The 14803-nt window shown below is 43.3% G+C and overlaps 1 long non-coding RNA gene across 1 annotated transcript in view; it reads left to right on the top strand.

Moving 5' to 3' along the window:
* LOC125283315 (uncharacterized) overlaps window positions 1-12849 on the top strand; it is a 335578-nt gene extending 322729 nt beyond the window's left edge. Inside the window, exon 5 of the long non-coding RNA XR_007191057.2 lies at window positions 12720-12849. This is a non-coding gene — a long non-coding RNA (uncharacterized LOC125283315). The remainder of the gene's footprint in view (window positions 1-12719) is intronic.
* Window positions 12850-14803: the final 1954 nt, after the last annotated feature.

The raw sequence follows: 14803 nt of genomic DNA on the forward strand, positions 1-14803 counted from the left end.
TGACTTTTTAAAAAATTACTTATACAAGGATATTAACATTGCACCTGCTGGAAGCTTCCTTTATCAGAGGCCTATTTGTAAACAGAAAGCATTGAAGATTTATGGTAATTGTAACATTAAAATTATCCTAGTGTTTTATACAAATCTTGTAACTATTGCATCTTACTCAATTCCAATTGCATTGTGCAAATTGGCCTAATAATGAAAAGCCATACATTTTCATTAGTGCAGTTGTCCTGTCTGCTGATGGCTGACATACTAACTTTTGATAAACAGCAGGATTCTCTAAACTGCTGATTTTGCAACTCAGAACTTTCCACTAAGATGAAATGAAATTTAACTTCTGAATCTCACTGGTAAAAACTCCTTCTCAAAGATATTCTAAAATTATAGGCATGTTTTGTAAGACCACTTGAAATGGCTACTTCTTATTTATAAGCTGTCTTCTCCCATTTGTAAAATGTGCACAATAAGGCATTTCAGAGGGTCGTTTGTTCATTTCTTCATTCTCTGGCAGATATTTGCTGATCATCTACCAGATAACTCACCCTACTTTAGGGGTTATGAGGTTGAAATAACGTAAGTAGCCAGTGGCTGGTGCATAGTGACAGGGCCTTCTTCCCTTTCTGTAAGAGTCCAGGTAATATGAACAATAATGAGAGATTTCTATTATAGTCAACATTTTGGCCAAGAAATTGTCCTCTGTCATGGAAAGACTTAGGTTTTAAGAGTAGAAACACTCTTTGATGCCAAAAAGCTCTCTCCATACCCATATTGGGCCCTCGCCCCCAAAAAAACATACAGCCCGTGTTTACATATCTTTAGCAAAAGAAAGCTCAGAACCTACAAGGCAGCCCATTCTATGAATAGACAGTTTGAGCAATTGGATCTTAAAATATGCCTCCAATAGTGGCCCACCCATTCTTGGGCTTCTCTCAGAAGCAGAAAAAGGAAACATCTCGATTTTCTATATTTGAAGGTAGTTTGTTTTTGTTTTTGTTTTTTGTTTTTTTACTCCTAAGCCTTCCTCCAAACCTAATCACCCATTTTTCTTTAAATGATTGTTTTAAGTTGTTGATGTAGGTTTTAGCCTCTTCTCCCTGTTGTTCATCAGTCAATGAGCCTCTTAAAATAAAATATTTATATAGCTTTGACTCAAAGTAAATAAGAAGTAACATCAACGGATGGGCGTAGTGCTCACAACCACTGTGTTCAACTACTTGGGTCTTCACGAGCAGCCCTGCAAGGTTCCTGTTTCAGAGTTGAAGAAATTGTGATTCAGAGAAGACAATGATTGGCTTGTGGTCACACAGACACTGAAGGACAGAGTCAACACTCATAGCCTGGGGACTCACTCCCCAAAGTCATTTCATCTTTCTCAACTCTACAAATCCCTTGTAGCTGGAATTAGTTTATGAATCATTCTCATCTGTATTATTTACAGAAAATATTCTCTTGCTAACACTGGACCTAAAGAGAGAATATAGAGGCAAGATTTGTTTGGAGCAGCAGTTCTATATTACCCTCTGAATGAAACGTAAAGTGAAAGACAAGGAACCAGACAAAAGAGAATTATGTAGAATCAAGAGGGCTTTCGATGATATATGAAGGCATTAATAGAAAAGTGGCTATTCACAGGGTTATGATTGATTATGTATTTAAAATAAACACAGTTGCCTTTCTTTATTTTGGCTCTAAGAAGGGCTGAACTTTTAGCACCATAATGGCCCACTGTTGTCTACATGGCAGGTGGCTGGTACATAAATCCCCGCAAGTGGCAGACTGAGGGGCCAATGTATGGATTCGATCTGTGAATATTGCATACCCTGCATTTTTGCAAAGAAACAAACCAGCCATGTCTATGTTCCCAAGTCTCTGCCTCAGCTTCATGGGAGAAGCAATGAGGACCTACCTCCCTTTTAGCTTAAAAATGGAGATGACTAAGTGCAATTAAAAGTTAATTGTTGCAATTCCTTATGTAGAACATCTTTCCAGAGTATGGAAGGGGCATTTTCATGCACTCTGAGGTTACAAAAAGTCCTCTAGGGTTATCAAGTCCAATTCCTAATGGGATAGCTTAGGCGTCCTTACAAGAACTCAAAAGTACCATAATGTCTAGTGGAATATTTTAGGGGATACAGACTCCTTATTTCCCAAAGTGACCCACTTTTTCATATTTAAATACACATTGCTTCAATATGGCAACTCAGTGGAGCATCAAATACTTACATGACAATAGTCCCCTTTAATAATGTATATTCACTGGGGTATAGAAGATAGGAGGGACAACTTAAAAAAAATCTTCATTGAAAATCCATCCATGTGCCAAGGGCAGATTTGGGGGAAAAGGAAGAACTCTTAGAGCTGGAATTATCTCTGCAGATCACCTGGCCTACCATCCTGATGTACAAATGAGAAAAACAAAGCCCAGATAGAACAATGACCCACCAATGGAGAGCTATTTCTATTCTGCTTAACCAGTAATAGTCTCTGGCTTGATGTCATAACCATTCCATTGCCCTCGTCATCAGACACCTTTTTAGGCTGTGTCCTGCAGTGGTGAAAAATGTGTGTGAATTTCTCTCTGATTTCACACACACCCTGCCCTCTAATTGAATGACCAGACATTTGTTCAACAATTATTTTTAGAAACATGACTACTTCAACTGTGCCATCTCTTTTTATCCTCCTGCAACCAAAAAATGATAACCAACAAACACATTATGTGGGGTTTGACCCGATTTTACAGATGATTAGCATGAGATTTTGTTGTAAATTATAATTTTCTTCTGCTGGTATTAATGGCAATGGTAAGATAGTTAACATTTACTGACCTATTAGTATGTTCTGAGCATTATTCTTATATTATCTCACAATTCTATTTTTAAATTTTTGTAACAATAATATTTATCAAATACTAGTATCATACCCATTTTATAGAAGAGGAAACTGAGGTTACAAGAAGTTAAGTAAGTTCACTAATGCCACAGATCTGGAAGGTGATGAAGCTGGGATTTTAACACAGATAGTTGAATACCAAAAACCTATATTTGCACATTATTTAGGAAGGCAAGTGTGAAGAATATGCAGCAATGGGATACTTATATAGTGAAAAGGGGGATATAAGCATCTACCTTAAACACTTTGAAGAACTAGGTGAAGTGAAAAGTTGATAATTTAAAAAGTGAGAAAAGCAAAATATCTGATTGTGTGTGACTTGTAACGATAGTTATGCAAAAATGTATGTCCATGCAGGTAGACATTGGAAAGATTAAGTCATTAATTTCTGGGTAGTGAGACTTGGAGCATTTTACCTTCTTATTTAAAATATCCTTCCATTGATGACTATTTTTAATCAATATCAATTTTTAAAAATCAAACAGAGGGGGCACCAGGGCGGCTCAGTCAGTTAAGCATCTAACTCTTGATCTCAGCTCAGGTCTTGATCTCAGGGTCGTGAGTTCAAGCCCCGCCTTGGGCTCCACACTGAGCACAGAGCCTACTTAAAAAAAAAAAAATCAAATGGTAATAACATGGACTTTTCCATGTTGTCCTTTGGCCATATTCTCTAAGGCACCCTACAGGTTGGATGAGAAGCGTGACAAAACTTCCCACAGAACTCCCCGTTCTGGCCCCAGCACGTCCTCCTGGCAGCAGCAGGACTGCCCATTCTCCCTCCGTTTCTGTTGCATTCACAGATATTTTTGGGCAACTACTGCATGCCAGATGTCTGAGCCAAGGTTTGCTCTACTCTCAATGTGTTCTAGGGAAATAAGATGACCCTCACACAGAGACCATAACAGATGACGAGAAACACAAACAGAAGGCAGCAAGGTCTGGGGGAGGGGATACATTATCTGAGTTCAGAGCTTCACAAAGGTTATATCTGAGGGGAACCTGTAAGGATGATTAAGAGCTTGCCAGAAGAGGAAGGAAATACCTGAGTGTGGGGGGAACCGTTTGTGTCAAGGCGTCGAATTGCAAAACCAACTGAAGCAGATGGGTGTGGATGGATGTGCCTTGCAGGTGGGGTGACCAGAAATGAAGGTAGGTAGATACTAGTGGCCACTTCTTAGAGGGCTTTATAAGCCATGCTGAGGAGCTGGAGGAACCCAGATGCATTTTGAATAGATAAATGCCAGAACAGAGTCTAGACCTTCCTTTCACAGGGTTGTAATGGTTCCCATCCCCTCAGGCCACCCCACATTCAAAATAAAGGGCCACTGTGGAAATAAGCCGGCTGGCTGAAGGCTTAGGTCTCTGGTTTGGAGCACCTTGTGGGCACCTTCTCTTGAGAGGAAGTGCTGTGCTCCCATCAATAAACCTCCTCACAGACAGATCGACCAACACACAACGTCTAAAGCCCCTGTGTTTTTCTGCAGATCTCAAGAGGCCCTTAGTGCCCAATCTTGTGTAATGAGACCTTGGGACAGATTAAAACACCTACAAGCCCCTACATACAGAAGTCTTTTCTCTAGTTCGTGTTTTTTATTTTGTTTGTAAGAATCGAATCAGGAGCAAGGACCGTTCACAAATAATCAATTGAATTGGTATCCCAGTGTCCTGCTATGTTCTGCTTTCGTGTTTTAATAAGCTTAACAGTGAACACAACTCAATGTTATTAAAAAAGAAACAGCGTATGGCTGTTTCTTCCCAGTCATCCTATAAATGTGCTTCCCTCTGTTATTTCAAAAGTATTAAAAGGTAATTGTTTTATTTTTCAATTAAGGCCTGCATTTGCGAGAGTTTGTGTCCATATGCACTCCCAACACAATTGCGTTTTCACGGTGCCATGGCTCTCCCTTGGGTGACTGTTTTTCCATTTGGTGGTGAATGATGGGAATTCCAGCCCGGCTCCGGTGAGCAGTTGGCAGAGTCTGAGCTAAAACTCACCCAAGGATCGCACTGCCTGGGTTTTTGTCAGCAAAGGAATATGAATAATTGAAAGCAAGGAGAAGCAGAGATGCTGTTTCTGGAGCCTGGTTCGACTAACGGAGATAAAATGGCTTTGATTTAAGGGGAGAGAAAACCACACCATAATGAACTCCAAGATTTCATAGGCGAATTTTGCCATTTTATCAAGGGAACAGGCAAAACCGATGTAACTCAAAGTACTGATTACCTTGCTCCCTGGATTATGCAAGGTAGTAACTTCTGGGAGCAGGAGACAAATTGGAGCAAGTTTTAGGAGAAAATGATTGGGTTGTTCTCATTTAGAACCATCTCCCTTTCCCCAGGCCTACCCCGGCAAAAATGCAAATGGAAATTGCCTGGCAGTTCTTTCTAATCAATCTGCCTCCAGAGGTAGTAAATTCTTCCTGGCCTTCTCTTAACTGAGCTCTGCTCCAGCTAGAGCATGATAGATCCTCCGCCTTTTGCTGCCTCCATCTGTGACACTTCTGGGAATTAGAATCTGCAAATTCGCCACTAGGAGAGTGTGGGGCGCCCAAATACAAGCTCACCAATTTTATGTTGAATTGTTTCTCAGTGAAAAAACAGCTTATTAAGAGCCATAATGTTTCATTCAATTGAAGCTCATCAGAAATTATTCAGTAAAGGTGTCCTCTTCACCAACAACTGCAGAAAGCCTCTGGCACGTAAAGACTGCCAAAGATGACATAGATGGTGAGGTCTGGGGCACTTCTCCCGACAACATCATTATACTTCATCATAGTTAATCTGTTTGATGTCAGTCTTACTTGTGGGATTGTACGTCACACACTGACAGAGCCCAAGTCTAACTTGATCATCCCCCTCTTCCCCATGCCAGGTTAATGGTGGGCATTGCAACCTACGCAATCAGTGTGTCATTCATTCATTCATTCATTCATTCAACAAACCATGTGAGGGCCTTCTAGGAGCAGGCACTATACTAAACCCTTGGATTACAATGATCAACAAAACGGGCATGGCTTTGGACTCACAGAGCTCATGCTACATGGGGGAGACTTGAATTAGCAGATAACTGTGGAGAGTGAGAAAGGAAATGGACAGGCGCTGTGAGACACTAATGAGAGAAGGGAGCTCCATTCAATTTGGGGGCAGGGAAAGCATTTTTGGAAAGGTAGCATTTCTGTTGATACTGGAGGAGGGAGAAGGACCCAGGCATTGCACGAGAGAGGGGAGAGAACGTCAGGCATCAAAGAGGCCCTGCTATGTCAGAACTTGGCATGCTTGGGAAACTCGTGTGTTAGTCCACTAGGGCTGCCATAACAGAGTACCACAGCCCGGGTGGCTTAAACAACAGAAATTTGTTTTCTCACAGTTCTGGAGGCTGGAAGTCTGAGATCAGGGTGTCAGCAGGGTTAGTTTCTTCTGACACCTCTCTCTTTGGCTTCCAGATGGCCATCTTCCCCCTGTGTCTTCACATGGTCTTTCCTCTATACCCATCTGTGTCCAAATTTCCTCTTTTTAGAAAGACACCAGTCATATTGAATTAGGGCCTACTCAAATAAATGATCTCATTTTAACTTCATCACCTCTTTAAAGACCATGTTTCCAAATACAGTCACATTCTAAGATACTGGGGTTAAGGACTTTAACGTATTTATTTGGGGGGATACTGTTCAGCCCGCAACACTTGATGAAGACCAGTTGGGTTGGATCTTTCGGTCTAAGTGTAAAAGAACCATTGAAGGGTAATAAATAAAGAGTCCCGGGGCCCATTTGTTTTTATAGCCACTGCTTTGAGAGAAGTATGGAGAAGAGATCATGGTGTGGCAAAAATAGAAATGGGGAAACCAGTTAGGAGCTCTTGCATTTGCCTAGCAAGAGGATGGTGGAAGTGAGGTTAGGGAGAGGAGAGGGCCTCAAGATGAAGCTGGGAAACAGAATGCCATGCTTTGAAGGAGTGAATGAATGAAGGAGTGAATGCATGAGTTAGTGAAATCTATCGAATGAACAAATCAAGCCCCATAGTCGTTTATGAAAACCCTGTCTTTTCCCTACAGTCAATGAAATGAGACCTCTTGTCTTTCTGTGTCTGTCTCCTGCAGGAACGAGACTTCTCTGCCTTATGTGGTGCCTTTGTATGGGGGAGCCTCTTGCTCTGTGTGCAAAGGGAGAGACTCTCTGTTCTCCCTCTCCCTGTCACACAGCAGGCATTGCAATGCATTGTTTGAGTGAGAAGAATGCAAAGAAAGGGCAGTGTCCACCTCGCTGACACTTATTGGGGACACTGGTATTAGTAATTGTCATTCATCAGCCTTTCTGCTCTTTAGATAAGCCCCTGTCTTTGAGAACGTCTTTCCAATGTCAATTGCAAGGTAGCTTTTTTAAAGGAAAGTGGTTTTACTCAGTTGGGTTTGTGACATTAGCCAAGCACCATTTTCCACAGTATTTATAATGTGGGTTTTCTTCCTTCACCTCACACGTGCACACACAGAGAGAGGGAGCCATTTCTTACAAGAGAGGTCCAAATAATTGATTAATTAGTGCAATCAGGGATTCACAGAACCATTCTGTTGCAGCTCTGGATGGGGCCTTCATGGCATGTGGGTCTACGAACCCATCCCTATTCCATTTGGATCAGAATTTCCTCTAGAAAAGTTGGGACGGGTAGCCCAGTCTCTTCTTGTACCACCCCTGGAACAGGGAGCTCACCACTTTACAACACTCTCCTCCGTGCTACTGCCAATTTATTCAAACTGTTAGTTTTGACCTAAAGAAAAAAATTTGGTTGTCCTCCCCATGTTCACACAGCTCTACCCCTCGTTTCCTGTGGCAGCCATTCACGAGGTTTGCTTGTTTCATGACTCCAGTTCCTGTAGTGGATGCGCAGGGCGGATGATTTCAGTGCCTTCACCAGCCTGCTCGGTGATGTAACCGAGGCCCAGTTTGGTCATTGTCTCTCTTAAAATGAGCTGCAGGCCTTGAATGGAGTGTTCCAGGCATGTATTGGCAAAAAGCCTCTGTCTTCGTTGTTGGAAACACCGTCCCCCCCAGACCCCAATTTTCCTTTCCCTTCTTGTTAAAGACTGAATGTTTGTGTCTCCCCCACACCAAATTCTTATGTTGAAATCCCACTGTGATGCTATCAGGAGGTGGGACATTTGATAGGTGATTATGTCAGAAGGGTAGAGCTCTCATGAATGGGATGGGTGCCCTTACAAACAAGACCCCAGAGAGTCCTCTCACCCTCCCTCTGCCATATGAGGAGGCCATGAGAAGTTGGCAGTCTGCATCCCAGAAGAGGGGCCTCACCAGAACAGAACCATGCTGGTGCCCTGAACTCAGACTGCCAGCCTCCAGAGCTGTGAGAGAGAATTGTCTGCTGTTTATAAGCCACCCAGGCTGTGGTGTTCTGTTAGCCTGAACTGACTGAGACCGTTCTCTTTCTACATGCAAATCACACAACCTTGTGATATGGGTCTCTTAATTTTCCCTTGTTTTTTTTTTTTTTCCCCTTCTCTAATCTATTCACTGTTCTTCTCTTGCCTAAAGAGTACAAAAATCTCCAATTAAACTATAATCCTGTCTCCAGTCTTTTTACTCTCGCCTCAATGTTATAATACTTCCCCAAGGACTACAAATTGTGCAATCTGAGCTTGCCCTTTCCTTCTTTAAAGGCCCTTTGATGAGTGTGTGTGTGTGTGTGTGTGTGTGTGTGTGTGTGAGTATGTGTATGTGTGTGTTTGTGTGGTGAGGTGACAGGTTTCCAATGGCTTTAAAACACCTGAAAGTTGAAGCTCAAACTTCAGATTCATATTCTGCCCTTGGTGGTCTACCCATCACCTGACTCCCTAGCTAGCCCCATCTCCCTTCCCCCCTCCATACTGTGCTTTTTGAACACCACGTTAATCCTCAGCCTCATCATGTTCTTCCACCTACAGCCAATAATGGCCTTCCCCACCTCTTTGCTGGACAACACCTACTTGTCTGTCAAGAACTAGAGTTCCACCCCTCATGGTGCCAGTCCTGACAGCCCACGTCAGGTTAGCACACCACCCTTCTCTCACGAGGATTTTTTCTGGCCCTGAAGGACAAACATATCACAGTGGAGTGTACGTGTCTGGTGATTTGTGTATCTGTCCCATTAAACCACAGATCCCAGTTCATCCATGTCCTTGGTGTCTGGGACCACACCTAGAATGGAGGAGACACTCAGTGCATGTTTGTTGAGCTCAATTTTTATCCCGAGTGAATGGAGCCGTGAAGATTAAGACTGTCCTGGTGTCTCTGGGGAGGCCATATCATATTTCACATATTCATTTCCTGAGTAGTATTGGGCATGGGGAAGATGCAGTACCATTTCCCATACCATTTCCCACAGAGTCAACCTGAAACCCGAGAGTCACCAGGGCTTGGCAAAAACCCTACATCTAAGCAGTTATGATTTACACTGCAATGGGAACGCCAGATCAAAAACAGCTCAACAATGCCTCACGTCAAAAGATGGGAGTGTTTCATGGACCAAAGACAGCTTCAACCACAGTCACTAGTAACCACTTATTACTTTAGCCCAACAGTAGACATATATTAAATTGATTTGATAAATGCCCCATCCAAGTATTAAGGAAGAAAAATGCATGCACATTCTAATTAGTAATTTAAAAAAGTAATTTTATACATACTTTTATGATCAAACAATGCAATATAAAACAAATATTTAAAACTTATCTTTAAACATAGCTACCCTGATAAGCATAATTTAGAAACCTTTAATGAATTCACCTCAATTAGCCTTTAATTAAATAGCTCATTAAAAGCTGATTTGAATACTGCTCATGGAGAAATCCTTGTTCAACTGTTGTGACAGAGCAGGAAGTTAATGAAGTTAAAATTAAGCGCAATTTTGGGGGAACAGTCTGAAAGTCATAAAGCTACAAGAGGAAATAAAATCTCTGAACTTTGCCTGACACCTGAGACTTTTCATCATAACCAGAGGCTCAAGTCAAGGGTAGATTTGAGGCCCCAGGCAGGAAACCTGTCTTTCCACCCTTCGTTCTCAGCTCGGGGCTTAGGACATTGGAGGCAGAGGTAATGTTTGATGAATGAGACAATGAGTGAATGAACAGTCAGAACAGATACGCACACATTCTAAATTCAAGCAAAAGAGGAAATTATATAAAATAAAGTTACATTTACAAAGCACCTATCATGTGTCAAATGTTTTGAAGAAATTTTTAAAAATGTATTTCTCCTCATAGTCCTTCACGCGGGGGGCTAAATTATTTTTCCTTTTTTTTTTTTTTTTTTGTGAAGAAACAGAACAAAATGGTTAACTAACACAGGTAACAAATATCTGAGCTGAAATTTTAGTTCAGATGATAGAGAACCCCAAATATTTTAAATTTTTCAAGGCCCTTTTATAGACTTACCTGAAAAACAATTGCTTTCAGCCTTCACCTTCTTATGACCCTCCCCACTGCCAACTCCTTCCAAAGAATATATCCCCAAGTCGCTGACTTTTGTTGCCATAGCTCTGTCATTCTTGGGATGTCATCTATCAATTGATTATTCCTGTAAATGCTCAGTTGCCTCCCTCTGGGACACCTAAGCCCGATTTTAGCAAGGCAACACTGAGGGACAGGACCAAGCTTCTGGGGGGAGACTTTGGACCTCTTGCTCTTCAAGGCACTAGCACACCCTCTTGGGAGGGAAGAAAGAAACACAGGGTTACCCTTTTCATCATCTTCATCATCTGGGGACAAACCCAGTGGATTTTAAAGCAGGAAAGCACCAAAGGAACCAATTTGACCTGAAATTCCCAGATCAAAATCAGGTGTTCCCAGACCTACATGGCTGCCACCCAAGAGGCTTCCCTTGGGTGTGCAGGGCCCAGCTTCTGGGTGTGCAGCTGGAGTGAGCCACCTTGAATGGTCCAAGGTGTCAAAATCTTGGGTCCACAGCTTTGGGAGCAAGGCCCAAGGGACTATGAGGAAGACAGACCTGTGTCCTTGGTACAGCAGGAAACAAGAACCTGTTTGACTGGAGGGAGACCTCTGTCCAGGATGCAGCAGAACCACTGGGGGCATGGCCCAACTCACGGCAGCTGGTGCCACTCTCAGCAGGCCACTGCTGGTCCAGATGTAGGCTCGAGTGGAATTGGAGCTTCCAAAGACCCCAGGAAGCAGGGGGTGGAGACCCGAGGTTTTCTAGCTGCTCCATAGGGCTACAGTGAGAAGATGAGAAGCTACAGTGGGGGAAAAGAGGTGCTGACAAGCAGGGATCTGGTCCCCCACCCCCAGTATGGCCAGAACAGCCATGTTTTTCTCTTTTACGAATTAGGCTGTTGTAAGAAAAGTCTTTAGGACAAAAGTTTTCCTGACTTAAGGATAAAAGGCACCTGGAAGATGCTGATATGTCCCGACTCTGTATCCATCCAACCCCACTGATGTTTTTACAATTTCTGTTTAAATTCTTCAGGACTGGCTAGAAGTCCCTCTGACCTCTAAGAGCAGACTTTTCCATTCTCGGATAGGTATGACCTTAAGAACAACCTTCCTTGCATCACACCAAGAGACCATTCTGAAGCTTATAGCCTCTAGCCCTATTTATATTCTTCGTGGTGTCATGGAAAATCCATCACCTACACAGACATTAATTAGCATTTAGGGAGCACCAGCTATGGGGCCAGCCAATCTCTTTCTTGCACCACCCACCCCCTCAACACACACAAACAGGTTATATCAGGTAGGAATTCTCAATATTCCCATTTTGTAGAAATTAGTGAGGCTTAGTGAGTTAGGATAACTAGGTCACGTTGATGGTGTATGGCAGGGATGAGATTCTAACTGTGTCGCTGAGTCAATATTCCATGTTGGCAAATATGCTGAATACAGAGGGTGGGGAAAAGATGGCCTCTCTGATCGGCAAGGTCCCCTAAAAACTCAGGCTGGGGACACAAGAGCTTCTGTGCCGTGTGGCCTCTGGACTCCACATCCACCTGGCTATGCATCCTCTTTGTACCTCAGTCCCCACCCAGGACCTAGCACAGAAGGGTTAGTCAGTAAATGTGTGCCACTGAAAAAAAAATGAATGCAGAGGGTAGGAAACTCCTGGAGGTGCCTTCTATTTCTTTAATGCAAGTGTTCTCTGGACCTTGGTTTGTTAATCTATAAAATCTACTTAACTGGCTTTCTATGAATAAGTTTTGAAATATGTAAAACACCATGTACAGGAATCACTGTGCATCTGACCCCTACCCATTTCTCCAGCCTCGTGTCCTGCCAAGTCCTCTCTGCCTTTCTGTGCTGGTGCCTCGCCAGCATTGTGAATGGGTCCTAGTCCTCCACCTTGGGGTGGAGTTGGCATGGACTCCTCCCCGGCTCCTCTTTGGTTCCACCTTTACTTGCTACTTCTTACTCACCCACCCTTTCTTCAAGGAGCCTTTCTGTTTCTTTCCAGTAGAGATGAAGTGCCCACATGTGTCATCCCATGGAACTCTGTACTGTTTCCCTCTTTACAATATCATGATTCTATATATTGAACATCTTCAGCCTCCAGTAGGGAACTCTCTGAGAAGGAGAGACGGTGTCTCCTGCTCACCATGGGATTGCCACCACCTGGTACCTAGTAGATGTTCAATAAGTGTGTACGAAACAAATGCATAAATGAGTGAATAAAAGTGAATGCATGGTTCTCTGATATATGCATAGAAACAATTTTAAGACATAAAACAAATATTTAAGTGTTCACATCTGTGTAAATAGCTCACCCTTCTGCCCCAACCAGACAGCCCCAGGATGTTCACTGCCTTCCTTCCCTTACTTGCCAAGGTGTCTCTATCTACAAGCCCGGCCATGCCATGTCAGCATTTCTGGGACTTCTAGGAAGGTTGACGTAGAACCACAAGTACTGTTTCCGGACCATGAAGAGCATATGGGACGCAGCATCATTAAACTGAAGGTAATTGGTTGTGAATAAGTTTGCAATTTTTTCAAAGGTCCACCTGCCTGCATGAGAACGCTCAGGCTGGGTTTGCGTCTCCTTCCAAGTGTTAGCACATGAAAGAGCACATTCATATTCTCAAGCAGCTTTCGGTGTGGTAATACAGTGCAGGTGAGACTCAGACATTCCCTTGCACAGACCACTGGATTTCATCATGCATCCATCACTCATTCATTCCTCATTCAGTCCTTATTAGTTCATTGCCACCTTCAGTTTTTCAGTTGGACCCTAGCATGCAGGATTCAGCCAGCCGGCCAGCCAGCCAGCTGTTTGCATTTCTAAGTGTCTGGTTTTTGGCAAAGATCACGGTCTTGCCCCAGAGTGGGGCAGTTCTCAGGCATGTTCCATACAGTCTCTCAGAGGCCCCGAGCAGAGCTGAGCTGCAGTTGCCCACAGCATTAATCTGCTCCTTGACCTAACCTTTACTGGCTTTCCTCAATTCCTTGTCTCACTCCTCCACTCTCTCACTGAACTCCCTGAAATTACCTCCCTAAATAAACAATTTGTACCCAAACCATTGTCTAAGGGTCTATTTGAGGGGAGACAAAGTAAGAGATCATCACAGAAGCGTGCTCATTTCTTCCAGATCACCTAACTCATTAGTGATTATGCATGCATTACAGCCAACATTTGCTAACTGTCAGTCTCCCTCTTTAGACTGTTAGCTGCCTGAGAACTGGGACCCTGGCAGCTGTTACTTCTCCATTGACTACCTAGAGCCTGGCACAGAGCAGGTGCTCAATGAATCTTTCTTAAATGAATAAAAGAGCACGCCAGGCTGTGTCTCTGGGGCTGGAAATTAAACTGTATTGACTCAATCCCTGCTCACAGGCTGGGAGAAGCAAATTGAAATATTTAAAATATACTCTCATTGGAATAATTGTCATTCATTAGCATCAGATGTTATGAGGTCTTAGGAAAGTGTACTGAACCCAGCTAACAACGAGTAATCAGTGAAACCTTTTCAGGGAAGTAATCCTGAGGCCTAATCGCGCAGGGCACATAACCCAAGGGAAGAAGGGCACATACACCAAGAATCTGTGGGATCATTGAGAAGAGGCAGAATACAAGTTCATGGGCTTGATAGTTGGAGACGTTATAATACCCTCTAACTCAAAGTCTCAGAATGTGACTAATCGTATTGTAGCAAATATTAATAATGAAAATGAATAGCAAACGCGTCCGTAACAGCATGCATAGCGAGTGTGCACACTCAGATGTGGCTTTTTCTAGAAATTAGGCTGATCTAAAAATACTCTTGTGGAGGTGATCTCATTTTCTGGAAGCAGTGATTAGGGCAGCAGGGGGCTTGGTCCAGGGTTGTTTCCTGTCTACCAAAGCTTTGTCAGTCCCCAGGGGCCAGGAGTCTTGTTCGGGGGAGCAGATGCCTTCCCGGCAGAGTCTCTGAGCTCTAAACTCCGCCTCTGTCTTTCAAGATCCATACCTGCAATTGTCAGAAATGCTGTTTTCTTTTGCAACTGTACTTAACACTGGGAGGGATTGGCCAAATTATCGATCAACTGTGATTTCACGGAGTAGGATCCAAGTTTGTCTCTTGTGTTATGGTGCAGCTGAATGCTGTAACCAACAACCCCAGAATCTCAGGGGCTTAATATGCAAAAAGTGTATTTCTTGCTCACATGAAGTAAAAGTGGGCAATAAATGGGGGGTCTTCCAATACCTGTTATTTAGAGACCAGACCTCATCAGCTGGTGGTTCTGCCATCTCCTCAGATCTCAGAGCTCCCCCTGGATGCTCTGCACCCTACCAGCAGCCTGGGCAAGAGCCTCTCAGGTTGTACAGGGCGCTGCACTGGTTGAGCTGGTGAGGTTTGCCATTTCTGCTCACATTGCATTGGTCATAACTCAGCTCCAAACCACTGAAATGCAGGGGGGCGTGAGAGTTGTGGCCC

This window comes from Ursus arctos, unplaced genomic scaffold, assembly GCF_023065955.2.
Source record: "Ursus arctos isolate Adak ecotype North America unplaced genomic scaffold, UrsArc2.0 scaffold_19, whole genome shotgun sequence".
Classification (NCBI taxonomy): Eukaryota; Metazoa; Chordata; class Mammalia; order Carnivora; family Ursidae; genus Ursus; species Ursus arctos.